The 19,489-nt window shown below is 42.7% G+C and overlaps 1 protein-coding gene across 2 annotated transcripts in view; it reads right to left on the bottom strand.

The window, feature by feature from the left end:
• The window catches only part of LOC111268410 (uncharacterized), a 64,795-nt gene that overhangs the window by 25,064 nt on the left and 20,242 nt on the right, over positions 1–19,489 (bottom strand). The window contains exon 1 of one of the 2 annotated variants that reach the window (XM_022847392.2): positions 10,242–10,628. The exons of the other annotated variant lie outside the window; for it this stretch is intronic. The gene's annotated coding sequence lies outside the window, so the exon portion shown is untranslated. Of the gene's footprint in view, positions 1–10,241; positions 10,629–19,489 lie in introns of those variants that run through there. 2 annotated transcript variants of the gene reach the window in all.

Here is a 19,489-nt window from a genome sequence, read left to right as displayed (position 1 = left end):
ACAGCACTAACATTCGAGAAATAATCTTCTTTGAAGCAGTACGTTTGTTACAATGCTCTATCTCTTTTCAGTTCGGTAATACGGACTTCTTATTATTAGTATTACATCCTGGGAATGGCTTCCTATCACTCCCTGACATGTACGACTCTCGTGTAAGCCAAGCATACAAAAAACATTTATAGCGGAACGCAGCACCTGTGCTGCAATGAATTTATATTGAAGGCCGTAAGGTAACTTAGAAATATGGACGTAAAGTTACAAAACGTAAAGTAGCCTTAATGTTTGGAGCAAAAACTAAAGGCATTGTTCTTTTAGAGGGACATATCTGTATTCTTAAATGCTGTAATTGAGAAAATAAGCCAATCGAATACTATTTTAATCAGACCAAAGGGAGATAGATGATCGATGCGGCCGGTTAATGTTATCCTTCGCAAGTGAAACACTCCGGCGGAAGCGAAGCCTTGATTGAACATTGATTGAAAGATATGATTATGATTTCGCGATCGTATGGACGAGATAAAACATAAGACCATATTTTTTAAGCGAATGAATATTAATGAGAATTTTGCCTAGGTTCTGTCTTAATTTTTAAGTTGAATGTTCAACTTAAGCTAATAGTTGCGTTCAAAGGAATCGGTTAACCATTTAGGATCTACTAAAAGTCTGGTAGGATTTGCTTCCGAAAGAACCCTTAGTGCCGAATACTATAACGTTACATCGATTGACCCAACGAAAATGATTCCATCAAATTTGAGTTATGTTTAGAACAATGGCTGGAACTAACAGATCGAAGCTCTGTCATTTCCATAATGTCTGCAATAAGAAATTTTATTGTTCTAGGCTCTTAAGCATTGCGCTGGTAGAGCAATATGGATTTGTGTAGTAACGTAAAACACGAATCTTTCGGACAATTTCAAAAGTTAATGTTTTAAGCATGTTTAGATAAAACTAAGTATTTTTGTCTAAATTTTAGAAAACGACACTAAAGTTAAGTTTCGCTTCTAAGGTCCAACATTTATTTCTGTAAATAGTATAATATAGTTTGCTGGATTTTTTATATGTCTACGATTATTGAATATAGCTCGTTATGGGTTATATAGATGAAATACGTTTTAGATTTGAGGAATACATATAACTTTCTTTTATCCACATAGGTTGTATAATATCTGTGAGTAGATATATAGGTATCTATTTTTGTCTCCATTGAAAACGATAGCTTTATGAGATATTGTTAGTTATTACGATTATTGCAATTACTCCTAATAGGATTGGCTTTTTATTTACTGCTGCCTATGTAACTAACTAAATTGATTTTGCAGCTTGAACTCTTTGCGACCCAACCAGGTTGATTAGTTCTCAGTTTGGTGTCATAGCTATTGAGCCCGTGACGTACAGGTGCATCATAATGCAACGAAACGCTATAGGCTGATTTCGTCGAAGACGAACGAACACAATTCACAATCAAATTTGCTCTTTATTTTTTCTGACTTTTTCCGGGCTAGATCTAAATATGACAGGAGCTTTCTAGATTTTTCAATCAATATACTAAGTTAACTAAGTTGCTTGTCGGATCACAAAGTCCATCGAGGAAAGCTGTCCCCTATGAGAAGTCCGCACGGCACGTGTTCACTGATAGGACCCTGATGAGCTACACCAATGGTGCTACATAACCAAAGGTATTCTCTCATAAAAATGAGCGTAACTACGCTTTGCGTTGTTCAAGAACTATGAGAATCAGGGACGAAATCGGTAGAGTATTGTAAGAAGCAGAACCAGTGCGATGCACACCGGTTTATTTTCCATGGCTCGACTGTAAATCTTATTGGTAGAGAAAGCATTGAAGTATACGCAAAGTAGCAAAGGCATACAGGACTGTAGAAAAATCATAGGTAGCCAAAATATTGCAGGTGCTTGGCAATGGTCTCGAAATCTTACTAGTGAATAAAAGATCAAGTTAAAAAGGCAACGCTTTTAATATAAGGTCATTTTTTATGTCTAAGTTGTTGTAAATAGGAACAGGCGACAGGCTGACATCAGGCGTCTTCCTGATAAAAGCAAAAGAAGAAAGTCAAAATAGAGCAACTTTAACAACTCTGTGTAGTTTAGAATGCCATATTAATGAGGCGAAACGAGACTGCTTAGCTATTCTTGACTAACCGGAATATCGGCAGCCGAACTCGTTGAGATATAAAGGTTGTCGAGTTGATCCTTCTATGAGGCGTTTTCAGATTCCCTCAAAATCTCCGCTTTTGTCTCCTATCATCATGTTGATAGCTGGTTTCCAAGACACAAAGCACTCCTGTATAACCGCCGCATTGTTGGTTCTGTTGCCGCCATATAGTCCTTCGAGATAGTAGGATCCTCTTACGTAGCACTCCTTCTCTACATGTATCCCTTGCTCCTTTTCCTTTTCGCATCACCACCTCTCCTTCATTCTGATCCTTCGTTCTATTTATTTCCTGTGTCTATGTTTTTTTTTTATCTGTTTTCCCTATTGAACTTTTTACTTTTCCCCTGAAGATATCCAAATAGTGTGAGAAAGTCGGAAACTGCGCGAGTGCACCTTCACTTGTTGGAGGGTGTCGAGCACAGGAGAACGAGTCTCCTGGGGCGAATTCTCTACCGCTCGGCTAGTTTCGTAGAGCGAATCCAAGGGCTGAAGAATACGTCGGGAAAAAGAGGACAGACAGGTCCGCCGTTGTCGTTCAGGTCGCAATGACAGCGGAGGGCGCTACCTTTCACACTCGCTCTTGCTACCAGTGTCACCGCATCCACACGACTACAACCACTATCGTAGTCTGCTCTATTGAACAGCCGCATCAGCATCGGAGACAATTTTGCGCAAGCAATGGAAATGAGCGAGCCGACTAGATAAAGCAAGCAAAGCAAAGGAAGCAAAAGCTTCCTGTTAGCTAGCCGATATTTGGGTGGCTATGGCTTTTAGGCTATGTGTCTTCGGCGGAATGAGCGACGGGGTCGGAGGAACAAGCGGTCATGGTTGTTGATTTCAGTGGCAAACAGGAGCCAGGAAAACCTCGGAATTTTCACCGCGTCACTCGACCGATTTATGCTTACTTCAGCGCTCATGAACCGGACAAACGAGAGTAGGGTTGCGTGCAAAAGCTTAGCTCACCTTTTTTCTCGTTTTTATGTTCGGCCCCTGGATCCTAAGCTTGGACCATCTCGAAAAGCGCAGCAGTCAAACAAAACGATGAGACGAACAGAGGGGGGTTGATTCTTGAGTAGATTTCCTGGGTTAGCAAAGCTACGCAGATGGGGAATACAGATCGAAAAAATTCGCCAAGCTTTTACTTCTTGGCTAGCAGTGACTCACTATATACGGTAGGAAAACACAAGCAGTGGTTATAAAGAAAAGACTGTAGAAGAGGACCTTCCATCTGACGAAGAGCAGCAAACCACAAAGAAGATTTTTGAAAGCCGTCCCTGATTGGTGAACTTTTCAAATAGCACGATCGTGTGCATGTCTTCTTCAACATCAAATCCGTTATAAGCATGAAAAAATGAATCTAGTTGCAATTCCTTAACAAAGAATTTGAGATCCCAAATTTCGATATGTACAAGGGGTCGTGTACACTTCAGAAAGTGGACAAGCCTGAAAAATTAAAAATGTACGAGTTTTCAAAATAAAGCCATTGCCTATTATATTCTTAAACTGAAAACACTGGGGATCTCTATGTTATGAAAACTCGTGTATACTGTAAAGTCTGTTCAAAACACGAAATTGTTAAATTAAAAAAAAAAATTGACCTACGTAATATCTCTATCATATCTTTATTTTTTTTTTAATACTCTAATGGCCAGAAAACGATTCGATTCAGCTCCTTCGACGGAAAATCTATCGAAATCCATTATCAGAGATATCTTAGCCCTAACAATTGAAAAGTTTGTGCCCGTGTACACAGAGAATATACGCCCGTGAGTCGATGTCCGTCTGTTTCTTAGCAAAGTCGCATGGCTCTATCTCACACTATCGTGTTTACTCACGTTTATGCCAATTCGTACGTAGAATATCGCGGCCTATTATGGCGATATGTCCAGTGTCTATACTGTACTTGAAGATGGGAGAAACAGGCTACGAGATGATTGCCGTTATGGCAAATGGTCCATCAGCAAATGAAACAGCTCGCGTGCCTACGTACCGTTCAGCCATCAGCGGTTCAAGCAATCGTCCTTCATAACACAACCAGAGTCTCATATATTATAGCCTATTTCATAGTCAGACAAAAGGGTACGCAGTTGCTAACTGTGTGGGGCTGCAGGTACAAGCTTACTGTAGAATGGGTATATGTAGCACTCGTTAGATGACGGACATATCTACTGAACTAATGTTCAGTATTCGAGATGGTGATGTGCCGTGACATGACGCGGAATCAACCTACAACCGGAAGCGAGTTCATAAATGAAGAGAACGAAACGAGATGAGAGGGAGAGAGCGAGAGAGAAACTGCCAACTCAATGCACTTATTATAATAATAACAATAATATTACCTCTTGCTACGGCCAGTCAGACAGTGTGATAGTTATAGCACGTACTATTATAGGCATATACCTTTATAGGCAGATAGCGGCTACTGGCGTACCACAGCCTTCTGCTTGATCAGGACAGACATCAGGTATCAAGTAACCTACAACGCACGTAGCAATGTCCAATCAACAAATATGTTGTGTGAGTAATAAAACACACAATATATTGTCGGAGTAACATTTAGTAACAACATATTTTCATTGGCAGAAAAGGGTGGCTAGATGCAATACCAAAGGCGTCAATCTGTTACGTTTACGACAGACTAAACTTGACTGGAACACGATTACGATAAACATTAAAAGAGTCTGTTGTCCAAAACCATTGTGAGACGTGTGTATTGCAGCAGAGGCTAACATCGCTGGAAGTCGACAGTGAAAGCAAATTTCAAGAATAAAAAAGCAAGAGGGGCAAAAAGGCAGCGTCGAACGTATACCGGCGCGTCCTTCATTCGTGACACGACCGACTGGCTATTGTCCCCAGCTGTCCTCTAGCTCATGTAATACGTAACTGCACGTGAGGCGTGCTTCGTCCATCCCAATCGGCGTCTGAATTAACTTACGCTCGGCTGCCCGTAAAATGAATTCGAAACCAGAACGAAAATCAAAGCAAAGTGCGCCACAGACGCGGCCTGTGGTGGCCTCGCCTGCCCTGCATTTGTAGCTCTCTTAGTTCATACACAAGCACACATGTACACGTTGATACATGTACAGCCACACAGGTAGTAACAAGTCGAGACATCCTCACGTTTCATATCACTACTTCTGGAGAGTGCGTGACAGCTTCCTTACAAGTCAGTCACTGATCCACAGGTTGCGCTCGAAAGATCGAAGAGCTTTCGATTTGGCAAAGTCTAGCCAACTTGTTTTGCTAACACGTTAGTACAGCACGGGTCGCCACGTCCCTGGATAAAGCCGAATGAGTAGACTTTCGTATACCTAACAGTAGGGTGCAATCTGTGAACGCAATACGTTGACAGAAGGTGGCCCTACATTATGTTTTGTAAGACTAATCAGCACGACAGATTAGGGAAACAAAGTAAGTGTAATGTAGTCGTTGCTAACCTGCATGCTAGTACAAGCACGCCAGCTCTCGATCTGGCAGTAATCTGGCAAGCAGTTGTTGATTGCAGCAAGATCGTTGTCAACCCGAAATAATGAGCAGATTCACATAAAGGTCTTCATTTACATTTACAGCCTGGAGTATCCTGTTGCGGGACAGAAAGTTGTAGCGCTACTACGACAAAAACGGCAATCTAACAATTAGGTCGTCGTTTTTTCCTGCGTAACCCTCTTAGATGGGCGGACAGGAGTTTGCTTCGCTCGTATAACGTGTGAGGGCACGGACATGAATCGCGTTTGACAAATAAGGATGCTTCATGTACCTATTTGCCAGCATCAAGCCAACAGCTAACGATATCTAAAAGCTAAAGGACACGCAAAAAAAGAAGACAAATCGTATTAACGCAGAACATCATTGAAGTTATTCATCATACGTGACAGCTGGATCTCCCGATTTACCTACATAAGCGCATATGGCGATCCGCTTTTTTACTATCACGCTAATAGTTGAGAGAAAAACTTGAGTTAGGGTCAGTATTAGCAAGATATGTTTGCGTCCGAATTTTTTTTCTATTACGTTGTTATTTAGGTTCAAAGATAGTTATTTGACAATTAAGTTGCCGTCTTGGATTTAGGACGATCGTAGTTTGTGGTAGCCTTTCTTTGCACGCATCTATTTGTTAACCTCGGAATCTAAATACATTGAAAAGATAATTTGTACTGTATGTGTTCTAGTAGTATATTTGTTGTACATATCTCGCTTCTGTATTTTGTTAAAATCAAACGCTATCGTTTTCGAGTATGATAGCACAATTTTCAAGAGGAGTATAATAACGATCAACGTCGGCCGGATATCTAGCGACTACCATCTTAAATCAGATCAATTCTGTTCTGAAACCCCTTTGAAAATGGCGATCCTAGCTCATCGCACTAAACAACGGGCTTGCACTCTTAACATGTTGCCTACTAATACTACCTATAGCGGTTTCGTGTAAACAATTGAGAGGACTTCGTTACGTAACAGTGTAAATACCACTTCCGTAATTACCGAACATAAAGTTTATTACAGCATTGAAAATATATCGATGGTCTCTGAAGCACTAAGCCCAGGGATTGAAGGCTCCCCCTTCTGTTGAAAATGACCTTGGCATCGTGTGAAATGCAGTTTTATTATTTAATACACCATTTCCCTAAAAGTGTGCTTCCAACATAAAGGTCAAGAGACTTAAAAACGTTTCAGTAGAAACCTATCTGTTTTTCTTTTTGACTAAAATATGGAGCCTTTATCAAGTATCATCGCGTTTCCAAGGGGATTTTCAAATGCAGTCATATTAAAGTAACGAGCTCTTTGTAACTATGCGGTAAGAGCATTACACTGGAACATTTACCGAGTTAGAACTATTTAGTATGCCACGACATAAAACGAGAGTTTTTTTTTTTTACCATGATTATGTCAGTGACATCTTATTAAACTAAATTCGAAGGCAAGTATGCAAAATGAGTTGGTGAAAATTTGCTTTATTTAATAAGTTAAGCTTCACTATTAATTGTATTTCTTCAAAGAAGGCAGTTATTGAAATAACATAACTAAGAACAAGCTATAAAAGTGAATGTAAGTAGCCATACGTCTTTAGTCGTAATGGTAATACAGTATGTCATAATGTCTAAAACATGACTCCCAGTTACACTATGTGTTCTAGCATACATTTCAGCGTACAGGCTAATACCATGAAAGAAACGACGTTAACCATCGATGCTAAAAATGCTTAAGGGTGATACAAAATTTATTTCATTAACTACGCATACATTTCTCAGAGCATCCGATTGCTTGATATCGTCTGATTTGTCTTTATTTTTTGAGTACATTTTACGTGAAATACTCTTATTTCGCCTTATTGTCGGTTAGACAAACGCCGCAGATCCTCAAACGAGTGTATTTATATTCTTCCCTTCAAATATAAGCAACACAATTTAATATTATTGGCCATATTGGTTTTATACAAGCTTTTTTTTTGCCGACCTATTTTGCAACGTAAATACAATTATTATTATCCTAGTGAAAATCGAAGTTATGAATTAGCTACATAGGTAATCCTCCCCACTGAAGTACACATGCAGATAGAAACATATCCGGAAATAGAATCTAAATTCAGACAGTATTTTATCAAAGGGAGGATTGAGCGAGAAAGACAAACTTTTCATCCTGTTTCGATCCATTGATTAAAATGTGATCTATTCTATGTTTATACCACGTACCAGCCTAGCCATCTCGCACTGACAGCGCAAGCGGAGAAGGTTATACTTATATAAAATTGGGGTTTGTCGAAGACGAAATCAAGGAAAGCACCTCTGGCCTCGAGCAGAAGACCACTAGCACGTAGTAGTAGCATGACACGATCAATATCTCACGCGTACAAACAGGGAGATAACAGTACAAAGAGAAGCCCCCAGCGCCTGGCTTTTTCTTGGCTTGACGGAAACGGAGGCCGCGTTGGTAACATAGCCCTACTTTTCTATCATCTGTATGACAGTTTTACATTGACTAAGCTGCATCTAGGCCGGAACTCTTTGCGGCTGCCACTGCTGAGCTGCCGACATGGGCTCACCCATTCAAAGGCTAATCTGCTACGTAAAATTAGCCACCCCTAGAAATAGCTAGTTCTATAGATATCCAGTGACTAAGAAGTAGAAGGACTAGACTAGCAACAGTGCTGATAATAACGTAGGTAGCCAAAAACGTCTAGGCGGAGTACCCATTCCCTCAATAGTCTGCCTACCGTAGACGCACACAAATGATGGACAGGGATTAGTACAATGAACGGCTTGTAAAAAAGCTGCAAAGGCTTTCGCTATCCGATTTTATACTCCGGATGCAGACACCGATACGACAGGCATGTAGACGCGGGAAAAATCAATAGCTAACCAACGGCGAGATTCTATTTGAAATACCTAAAGGAACGACACGAGGAGCGAATGACAAGGTGAAACAGCGCCTTCAAGAGCCGATATTACTGAATCTACGTTGAGCTATACTTTTTGTCGGCAGGATTTGTAGTACACACACAAATATCCATGGATAGACTCGGATTATACCATCGAGTTCTAGTAATTTTTCGTTTTTCCGATATAAACACATTCGAGGCAAATAGGGGCACGCTTTTCACGTCACGGAACACAGAGTTTTATGATCACTGCGTTAGATTGTACCACTTACTAGCAATATAGCCCATCGTGGAACCTCTTGCGGAACCGTCGACTGAAGGTCGATCCAAGGCAGCGTCTCGCCTGGGTAACGTCGCCCAATCGTTAGGGTTGGTTTTCTGGGTCGAAAAACTCACGAATATCGCAACTAACGGGTTTTCTTAAAACGTTTCACGATCGTTGCTTTCGTTTTAAAAAGACATCGTATCTTTGCACAGAAATTTTTTTTCGTCCCGCGAATGGTAATCTCTCAGTTGGTCACTGACCCGGACAAGGCACTTACATAAGATTGTTTCTGCTTCTGCCTATTGCAGTACGGCAAAATATTACCGTGACACACTACCACGAGTACCTGAAAACAATTCGAACGCAGCGAACGTCCTTCTGGCAACACGTTATGGATGTAAGCCGCTTATGAGGGAATACTTATTACTTCGAAAAAACAGTATACGGTCCAAAAAACTGTGCTCCTGTCAAATCATCATTGTAAAACGCATCATACGGTCTACTTTGAAATTTCTTTGTAGTTTTTTCTTTAATATATTATATAATTGTTGGCCGCAATTCTTTGCAACAATCCTATGAGATCGATTCAAATCACGGCAATGAACAGGCCGTTGATGAAAGACGACAGCTAATTTTCGCTACAAATAATCAAGTAAAATCTTTTATTACACTTAAATATTTGAGTGTTATTTTTGTCCATGCACACATCCTCCACAAATGAATAGTTGTAGTTGGCGATGTATATTCGGTTAGATTTTATGCAGAATTTGGGGGGTCACCTAGCAGGACAGATTTCAGTCTAGCTTTCATGAGCCGGTCGCCGCACTCCGCACGACATATGGCCGAATGCCCCTTGAACTTAGTCTAGTTGTGTCCAGGGACAGCCACAACCGTTACTACTTTATACATGCAGTGTCTGCCAAGCTTCAAAGTTTTTTTTTAGACGCCGAAACCCCCCTCCCTAACGTTGCCGTGGCGTTCTCTTGCTTTCTAGTCAGCTGCCTTGCTCAGTTTAGATAGCGTCTTGGTCACTCTGATGGTAGAAGAGATCAGGGGCACAAGAAGTGAAGAACTTCTTTTTCACTCACTAACAAGCGCACACACAAACACAGCAGGTGCTGCCAAGCAAAGCAGAAAATGGCCAGCTACGGCTACTAACCAAGAAGCACACGAAAGCTTCCCCCCCTCTAGTCGCAACTCTAGTCCAATCTCGAATCTCAGTCAGACGTAGAGGTCGCCGTTGCTACCCTCGCCTCCCGTTGCTAAACGGGGTAGACTCAAAGATGCGCGATACCGCCTAGTGCACTGTCGTCTCTACTGTAGTACGAAGGCTGCCACCATGATTGGTATTGCTTCAGGCGGCTAGTAGTGGCAAGCACCGTATAGCCTCTGTCACGAAATCAAACGGATCTAGGAAAGTTAACTCTCACCATTTCATTCGATCCATCGGTGAAGCGAGTCAAAGGCCATCAGCTTGCAAGCGGCGGCACAGCTACGGCTGTCAGGGTCATTGGGGTAACGGACGAACGCCGAGAGCCAAGCAGCAACCAACGAACTGGAGGGCACTAAATTCTACCGTAGTAGAGTTATTGTTGCCACTAGCTTTGATCGTTTGAACGTCGCCTCGCTGTCTCACCGTTCCGCTTTCCCGATCCCTCTCGGCAATGGCTAAGCTATCAAAAGAGTTGGATTGCCATTCGTTGGCATTGCTGCATGGTCCGTCTGTCCCAACTCGACGTCAATAGCTGCCATTTGGTTGTCGGCAACGTCAGAGCCGGTGTCTGATCTGAAAAAGAATTGGTGATGGAAAGTCGTATCTTTTCTTTGCCAACGCGGATCGCTGACGGTATATATCGAGCATAAACCCCAATGACTCTCTCTCGATCTGTGTCACAAGAAAACGGGTAAACAGGAGTAAGTGGAGCTCAAGGGATGGCTAGCAAGTGAATACTAGAATGTGATCACGAAAATGTTCGCCATAACCTCTGAAGTCAATCAAGTCACAAACGTCGCCATTAGGTAGCTGTTTATTCGACTTATATAACGATCGCAGTCCTGTAAATTAGGTACGGTGAATGGACATGGTAGCTCGATGACCGAGCAGCTCAAAACGAAGTTATCGTGGCGATACCGCCAAAATCTATGCATAGCAAAACATTCATCATCTGTTGATAGTAATGCGTGCTATATGAAATGGAATCTTTTGCGTAAACATGTCCTGTATGCTGTACTCTACGGCGTAGTTAAACGGTATATCATCGCGCGCTTTCAGGTCTGTCTCCCTTATGTCCATCTGCATTTGACAGAGTGCAATAATGCTGTAGGCAAAAGATAGTAATGACAAAAACATTTATATGAAGGGAACAGTGCATGACCCCAAAATAATGAAGGGGCGCAATATTTTCTTCAAAAAAAAACGGACGTCCCGCTGAACCGATACGGAACCTCTTTTACAATGATCAGCATGAATATGGGAGCGTTAATGAAGGGAAAAAACCATCCATATGCGTCGCTGCAAGTTTATTCAACGAAAATTCTCGCTCAATTAGAACACTCTGTGTTTATGCAGGTATACCTAAAGCATATCTCTTGAAAGGTTTTTACCTATAGACCTATCTACAGCGTTAGAAGAGAGGCGTAAGAGACTAGACATGGGCAATAAAATAATTATCTTTTTAGCTATCCATTACACTAACATTGTAGCAGCTGGAAAATATCAAGAGTAAACAAGCCGAGTTTCTCTGTTAATGAGTTCCTCTATTTCCCTATTACACTAACAACAAATACAGTTTGGTTAGAGTCATTCATAGACTAGATGGTATCGTTTCCCCCTTCATATACATGTATCTAATGTAGTATCACTCGAATTCTTCATATGAGTTCCGTTCAATTCAGGACAAATATTTGGAGGTGCATTTAACGCAATATATATTCTTCATATAGTAAATTTGTTATTTTCAGCTAGTAAACTGCCCAGCAATAGTCGTCGCTGCCGTTATCAGGAAACGAGAAACCGCTGGCTAAATGGAAAAGCAACCGGCAATTCATACATACGTACCTATAATCTTTTTTCGAAGCATTTTGACTTCTGTTTTTTCGACTACATCCGAGCCGTTTGAACTATTCTAACCCTATAACCGCGTTAGTCTGACGTTAGGCTGACCTGTTTCAACTCCCTTTGCCTAAAGATAGTGTGAGAAAGGATTTGGGAACGAGGGGGGTTCTAGCCTGATGAGTGTTCCCCCACCTCGGTTGGCAAGCGCTCGTGTGAAACGCCGCAGGGCAATGCACTTGCTCGAAACTATGATAGAGAAAAAGATCTGGTGGAAACAGGGTCCTGGAAAGACTCAAACGACGACGACGCCGCCACTGCTATCGCAGCAGTGTAGTGTTTTGCTATGAGCCGTTCAGTCGCTTAAAGCAATCGTCCTTTTTCCATCTCTCTGAATGGCACTACCAACCACAAAACCCAAAAGTTCCCCTTTAACCGGCCATTCAGCCAGAATGCAACGAAGCTTGCCGACCGGCCGCAGCCAGACACTTGCCAGCGAAAAAAGCGTCTTGTCAGTTAGGGTGCGCGCCGCCCTGATCGCAGAGCGAGAGCTCGCGCAGGAAGAGAGACGGAATAACCTAAATTAAATGATAATTTTTATGCGGCACGGCTCCCTCTCTCCCGTGTGCTAACTCTATTGCGATGCTGCGAACGAAGTGCCCCCGTTTTACGCGGGTGCTGCCACCCCCAATTTCCTACTACTAGTCGACCCATTGGATAGGGATAGTATGTTGGTCGAGTCAAGATGCCGGCTCAAAGAAAAGCAGTGGATGCTCTCGCCACTACTGCGTGCCGCGTTCTCAATGAATTTCCAACAAGCCACGAGCAGCCGTTCTTTCTCCTGTTAGCGTACTTGGAACAAGGTGGCCGGCTGGGAAACGTTTCTCGTTTGTTGGCTTTATCTCTCAATCTCTTGTTTTTTCTGCGTTGTTCAGGAGCGTCGCAGGAATTTCGTAACGTCGACTTGCATACCAGTGAATCTGACTAACTTGCAGGTAGGCCACATTGGCTGAATAAAACGAAATTCATGCGGTTCCTTTAGCAGCTTTGCATCTAAAAAGGTGCGTAGAGCACTGACATTGGCTGTGTGTATTTTGCAGCTGTACAAATAATAAATGCATTAAACAAGACAGTCTAACAAGAACCAAATGATAGTGTGCGCCTGTTTAATTTTTGTTTTATGTTGTGACATCGTTGGTACCCTATCTGGCCCCGTGCGTCTATTATCACTGCTAGGGTTTCTAAATTTGCTGGCCATGCGAAGTCCTCACGGGCTCGTCGCTAGTTGAGCTATTTGGTGGATTCGATGACTCCATCCATCGCCTTCGCTGCCATTGATGGACTCAGCCTGCCATTGGCTGTAGGTCGTTATCAACGTCCTTTTTCGCAACTGAACTCTCTAAGCCACACGCTTCCTTTCACTTCTGTATTGTTGTTCTATTGTATGAATGTCTTTGAGCTCTTCAGTGATATCGAATAAACCCCCAACGCGCCACTCCGCCAGAAACACGCCGATGTTGCTCATAAATAGACTAGCTGAATTTTTTGTGCGTAGCATGCTTTTTCCGCATGGTTTCCATCACGTCTCTAATCCTGTACAATACATATGTGAATTAGTGCTGAACTTTGAAGACGTTGTTCTTCTGTACTGTTTATTTTAGTTTGTCTAGTCATTGCACAAGACTGATGCTTGGCGACCTAGGCGACATAGGAACGTGAAAATAGACACTTACATATAGTGGCCGGGGGCATAGATAAATCATGTTGTCTCTGAGAATACGCAGATCGCCCACTACGTCATTCAACCTTAACCTTGTATCATGCCGCTTCGGCAGCCGTAGAATTATGTACTCCCAATCTGGTGTGCACAAGAACCGCAGGTCCAGAGCGCAACTATTCATCTGCAATAACCGAACAATGCCTCGTGACACCTGCATACACAGTTGATGGATCTCGCTTATGGCGGTAGATTACTGTAGGCGCAAACGGTATAAGATCACCAGTACAGCCATTCAAGATAACAAGACTGCGAATAAGAACCAAAGAGGGCGAGGGTTTAGAACTACTTGTGCGCGATTGACAAGAAGAAAAGAGCAGGAATACTGATCAGGTGTAGTACAGTCTCGCCTATCATTAGAAGGATATCGATGAAAGATCAAGCTAGTCGGCTTAACAATGGCTTTTTAATAAAAGGGGATTCAGGTGAGCCCAATCACAAGGAAGTGCACAGAGAAAATTGTATTTTTCTGGAGAGCCGCTCGAATCTTCTTTGAATAGTTTTATGTTATGGATACATATTTTCCTTAGGCGAAAAAGCAGCTAGGGAAATATATTAATGCTCATTCTATAGTCATAAATGAGTAATTGTAAACAATGGACAAAGGTATTTTGTACATTAGGTGTACTTTGAAGTTACCTAAGCGTTAAAATGATGTAGTTTCTTTCAGGCTTAATGTTTTCTTTAAAAGGCAATTCTATAAATAAAACGTTCCAATGCGACCTATTAACGTTCTACTGTGCCACTGACTGACGTTCCGGTATGCTGAAGTTACCTCAACTGTTCTTTTAATCGTTTAATGAGACTGTTCAATTTTTTTTCTAAGCTGAACATAAAAGTGCACACTTGTGTAAAATGTGGCCTTATCCCTATGAAGAACGTTCCTTTTATTCATCTCGAAAACATGGGATTCAGGTTAGTGAACTTCATCCGTCGAATGCGGTTCGTACACTTCTATTTGCGTTACGGAATACTCAGCTGGCTGCCTTCTGGTGGTTCTGTCATATGAACAAAGCTTCGAGTAAAAATTTCCCGTGTGTAGATTTAGAGGGCTGCAAAACCAAAAACAAATGAAAGGAGAAGCAATTTACGTGTCCTTTCCATCTAAACAATACCTGCACCCCAAGGAACTTTCACAGCGAACTCTAATTCTGCAAAAACGCTTCGCTTGGAACGTGATCTCGAGGATAAATTATGTAACGCAAATCATCAGCTTACATTATCAGATAAGAGCTGCTATCTCGTGCTCTGAACTTATGATTTTTGTTATATTTCTTGAATCATTCAGCTGTCATGCGGTACACGATGACACAACGACGGACTAATAATGCTTGGCCCGAATAGCCAACGACACATCAGAATGGCAGAATGACCAACAAGGGCAGATCAGGTATGGATTTGACTCAAAAAACGAGGATATTGCGAGCAGTATACGGCTCACAGCAGATTAGCCTAAAGCTTACTTCGAATAACTGCGGTTATTGCTTTAAATGTATTAAGTAGCTTACTACCACGTTGTACTTTCAAATCCACAAAGAGGATGAAGTAATGAGTGTATAAGCATACCCATGCCACACTAAGTCTACTGCTTCACTTAACGGCAGACTCCTATATCGATACAAATATGTCGTCTAATATAGGTCGGCTTTTGAGCAACTTTCGATTTATAATCGGCTTCATGAAGTTCGATCAAAAATAGACAAACAGTTGAGTAATTTAAATATTTGTAACAAACACTGAATCTTTACAGAGGTCGACGTTACTAATCAAACGAGCACAAACTATGAAAAATTGAAAATCACTCATAGGCACATAGCATTTAACTTTAGTGAAAAGTCAGAGGGAAGTGTACGACATCAACATATAATGACACATGGCAATCCGTATGATTGGATCGCTGCTCCATCTAACCTCTGATCAGCTCCGTCTGCTAGGGTCTAGTCTGAAAAGTTGTTGCTACGCTGATTCGCAGCCTGCTTTGAGAGTAACGGGCATCGAGGCGGATAGCTTTTTCTTGTACTACTCAGAATTGTATTTACAAGATACAGTCAGATACTCTTGCTTTTCCAGCAGCAGAAGCAGCAACAACAACAATAGCACCAGTATAGGTTATGAACGACTACTGCCACGATCACGGTGACCAGATCATTATCCAACCACACTCACCGTCACTACCCGTAGACTGCCACAACGTGATTGCAAAAAACCCGTCTCTAAAGAGGACGCGCCAACCCTGTTTATGCCGTTGCTCCTACCGCAGATATTAATAACAGCCACAGCAGCAACAGCGGTGGTGGACGCAGGGAAACCCTAGCGTTGTCAAATAAAGTCAACGTCAGTAGACGTTTGTAAAGGAGCCTCCGCTACGAACCTTGCGATAGCCAGAGCGCTGTACAATTTCCGTTAAAGAATCGGCCAACGGGCCATACGGATGCCCGCGAATACACAGACACACGATGCACTGAATATAAGCCACTATATGTGCGTCTTTATTAAGGAACAATAGACGAACAAAATTGAATTGGGCCATGCTGTAACGCCATATACTAGACATCGTTGCTGTGCAGAATGGTCGGCCTACTTCGTTTGTGCACGAAGCTGTGGTCATGCCTGTGTGGAGCAAGGAAACTCGATGCCCTCCTGCCTAGATGTGCACTACTGGAAGAAAGTGCTGTGGCAGATAAAAGGCAGAGATAAATATGTTAGGGGAGCGAAAAAAATGTTCCTTGGCTTGCCGTTTGTTCCTGCTGCGTTTCTATATTGTCCCTCCAGTATGGCTCAATAAGTTGGGACAGTGGCGAGCTAACGGTGGGGTTGTGACAGGCGAACGCCTTCGAAATTAAATTTGTTCACACTCATGCTCGGCCGCACAGAACGAAGGGAAGCATCTCAAGCAGAAGTCACTAGGGAAAACAGAATGACAGAGAAATACGACAATTATCCAGAAAAAGATCATTGTCATTATTACGTCTTCCGTTTGTTCGAGTTTTGCATGCATACAGTGTCACATAAGACGAACACCTTTTAGGGAGAATGAAATATCTGCATGAAGCTCACAAAGATATATCTGTTAAATGATATACCTTAATATAGAGCGGAAACGCACAGTAGTAACTAAGATGTTTTGGCGTCTTTTTTATTCAATGCAGCAACCAGCCCTATTTTAGAAGGACGGACACCAAATACACTCTAATATAGGATAAAAATTAAATAAAATAGAATAAAATAACAAAGAGGAGGCGATAACAGCTGCAGGTTAGTCTTTGCTTTCTAGTCTGCTTCTGGCTTTGCAAGTACAAGACGCACTTCCTTTCGATGAACATGACCGCCATCACACGGATGCGACTGACTGACCATGGAATAAAGCGTCTTTGAATGGGTACAAGGACGTGCTGGACGGTGTGACAGGCATGACGGGCTACACTTAAGTGCGGCCACTTTGCTTGCAAAATAAAGAAGCCACTTCACACGTCGGCAAACGCCAAGTTGGAGGTCATTTTTCCATAAGCAACGCGTCGTTCTTTTTGTTGATCGTTGAACGATAAAAAGTGCAAAAACGCGAATATTTAGAGGAAAAACCGACCGCAAAACTGGAATTACGCATCTGCGATTAAAATAGTAAACTTTATACGTCATCCCTCGTCATCGCTATCAGGTCCCGGATGCCCGATTTCACAACATGTGCAGCAGCGCCGGCCACTCTCATCGCGACTCTGTCTTCTCGCTTGTCTTCACCCTCTTTCAGACACAGGCTTTTTCCTACGTGTCTGAACCTATGCTTAAACGTAGGCTTCCTAGGTTTGGCTCTTAGCAATCAGCGCAGTCGGTGCCTAGGCTTCTCGTTTGTCCATAGCAACGTCGGCTGTCATATTCGTGCACTAAGCGGGCCAACATTTTCATCCTCCTTTTGTCCGCTGTTTTTGATGTCCATTTACGCTTGTTCTCTTTTTAGCTGTGGTATTCCTTTTCCTGTACAAGTTTGTTCTCGCTTCTATTGCTCACTGGCAGTTCTCCTAAAGTCTTTTTTCTCGGTTAGTAGTTGGTGTGTGATGCCGTTTATAGGACAGCGACCCAATAGGTACTGACGACGACAGACGGCCGGCCGGCAGGTGGGGGTGGCTATGCTGCTGGTACCAAGATACAAAATTGCTAATAACTGTAGGGGGTCCAGTACGTTGGCGAGACGTCTCGGTAGTGAAGGCAGCGGTGAAAAGAGAGCGGGAAATGACTGTGCTACCCCGGCAGCTGCCGCTGCTCTAGTACGATGGTCGCGCTAGAAAAAAAAAAGAGGCAGCGACCATTCATTCGGACGTCTCGCCAACGAAGGTTGAAGGGTGACTACGTCGCGGGGCAGCAAGACGCGATTCGCCTAGCAAAGCCGTCTGCCTCGGGCATTCATCTCGCGGCAATGGTCGACGGTGGCGGCGATCGCAGCAGCCGTCGCGGGTCGCTTACAAAGAAACGAGCTTCATTGGAATTTGTGCTGACCGTATGAGATATTAGCGAGGAACGTAAAAAAAAGAAGACCACGGCGTACATGACGACAACGAATAGTAGAACGACGCTAGCAGCAGGCTGCACAATGAAGCTCAAAAGAGCCAGACTGAGTTCTCCTACTCTATCAGCTAGATAGTCTCTCAGTCAAGCCGTGCTTCTATCTTTGCTCCCTCACAACCAAGCCCTTCGGTGCTATGAAAACAAACGTCAGCTTGTTCTCCATGCTACAGAAACTCTTGCAAATAAACGAGATCTTTTTCCCTCAACTGCTGTCTTGCGCAGCAACCAACCCATTAAAGGCCTTCGCTGGAGCAGGCCTTGTTCGCGTCATCCAGTTTTTCTAGTCCTGCTGCCGCTTTTGCTGGTGTTGCTGCTGCTACTACCGCTTCCATGTACCCTCAGACACACTGTGATATCAAAAGAAACTAAAGCCAGTTGTGATACCGATGTTGGCAATAATAGTAGCACTAGTAGCTCATCTAGATTGAAGGTGGACTGGTGCCGCTTCTCCGTCCTCGACTTGGAAGCAAAGCTTTGGAGTTTCGCTTATTTCTTTAAAGCCAGTCGTCTTGTTCTCACTCGTTCATCCTTATCCGCCCGAGCTTGGAGCTCTGAGTCCTTAAGTAGTCGACATGCTGACCCGGCAGTTCTCCAAAAACCGATGAGCTTCATGATGAGAATGCGCCGACCCGGTTTTCGCCCTGCGGAAGTGCGTCTCGCCCATCTTGAGCGTTCCTCTAATAGTGACATATGTGCTTAGTGTGACCATTTTGGAGGACGCTGACTGATATAGCTATCTGCAGTTTTGTATAGTGAACACTCGCGTACATGTGCTACTATCATGTAGCATATAGCGTATTAGAAAAACTACTACACTTTTCAGCTCTGTCTGCCCCAAGCAAGTTTCTCTAGAAAATGGCGAGACTGCGTTTTTTAGTTAGGCATATGATAACGAAATCAATTTTAGCTAAGATATAACACTCGAACGATTGCAGATACCATGTGAGAAGCTCCCACAGGAGAGACTCTCTGACGATGGAGTTGTTTCTCCAGTACAACTCTGGTGAAACATTTGTTTTAAATATAGCGATAGAAATACAGTAACGTGCTTTAAGTCCAACAGGCTGTGTGTTCGGCCGTATTACCTCCAATGACTGACTGTCTTTAAGTTTCATTAGTGCAGATTCAAGCTCAGCCTTACCTATCGCTGTGTTTCCGTCTGTTCAATCAAGTTTTCTCTAAGTTCCATAGTAAAAGTAATGCTCATAATAATACTGACTAGTATTATTATTACTACTGGTTTACGCAGCACAAACGAATAAACCTATATCACCAGCATCAGCAATAATTAT

This window comes from Varroa jacobsoni, unplaced genomic scaffold, assembly GCF_002532875.2.
Source record: "Varroa jacobsoni isolate VJ856 unplaced genomic scaffold, vjacob_1.0 scaffold_1281, whole genome shotgun sequence".
Classification (NCBI taxonomy): domain Eukaryota; kingdom Metazoa; phylum Arthropoda; class Arachnida; order Mesostigmata; family Varroidae; genus Varroa; species Varroa jacobsoni.
The sequence above is the reverse complement of the archived record's forward strand: the minus strand, read 5'-3'. Positions and strand labels throughout refer to the sequence as shown.